This window comes from Schistocerca cancellata, chromosome 1 (genome assembly GCF_023864275.1).
Source record: "Schistocerca cancellata isolate TAMUIC-IGC-003103 chromosome 1, iqSchCanc2.1, whole genome shotgun sequence".
Lineage (NCBI taxonomy): Eukaryota > Metazoa > Arthropoda > Insecta > Orthoptera > Acrididae > Schistocerca > Schistocerca cancellata.
Genome location: NC_064626.1, coordinates 774,710,815 through 774,711,959, shown reverse-complemented (window position 1 = coordinate 774,711,959; position 1,145 = coordinate 774,710,815).

The window sequence follows — 1,145 nt, the reverse complement described above, 5'->3', positions numbered from 1 at the left end:
AGACTAGACAGCCCTGGTGCCTATAGGCTGTGGTTCCTTCAGCAACTGAAGATGGTTATTATATACCGAAAACGGTAGTCTGATGACAAAAAATTTGACAATAGACGTGAAGTAAACGAAATTTATGTCGTCATGAAATGATCGTCCGCAGTTGCCGCATTTTGGGTTCGCCGTGTAGTGGGATGGCATATGCCCAAAGCGTAAACATCTGAAGCACCACACATGTAGTGGGACATATGGTTTCACATCACACCTGTGCACCATGACCTTCATCTTCTCAAGAATCACATTCCCTTCAAAGGCCAATATAAAGATGCCTGTATCCGTACGATTAACCTTGGCCATTTCTGTACATCTCTGACTTCTTTATGTATGGATGGCTCTCTGCGAGAGATTAGTTTGCAGCATAAGAGATGTGTGGGAGATGATTCACCTGTAGAGTCGACACGTTTCCATTGATCGACGGTCGAACCGTCCCGTGACCGTCTTCCTCCCGAATGAATCCAGTGTGCAAACCACTGCGCCAACTCGCTCGGTTAAGAAGTATAGAAGAGTGGTATGAAGAGAGAGGTAGAGAAATTTGTATTATATTTGTCGACCTAGAAATGCTTTTCGCGGAGTACAACATAGCAATTTGATGAGTATACTGAGCAAGAAACGAGTTGGTGCAAAATTTATGTTTACAACACAGGATAAAAATAAGATTTGGAAATGAAGTGTCAGAGGAAAGTATGATCGGAAGAGTAGTGAAGCATGGCTGCTGTCTTTCTTCGCCATTGCCTTTAGACATATGCTCTCCCATTAGCCGTGAACAGCTATCGAGTGCTTATCACTACTGTCTACCGATATGTTAACTACGTGGTGGCCTTTCTCCGACTACTGTCTACTCGACCGATCGTTAGTACTGTTCGAAGACCAATTGCTGTCGTCTGATGACTAGTGCAGCCCATGCTGGGTAGTAAGAGTATCTGCTCCTACTTCGTCATCGATCGCTTTAAGCTTCAAATCATAGCGTTATATGCGCAATGACGTGGAGTGTGGGTCAGCAGAGCGATTAGTAGATGATATTCTTTCAGTTCTACACTACTGGCCATTAAAATTGCTACACCACGAAGATGACGTGTTACAGACGCGAAATTTAAGCG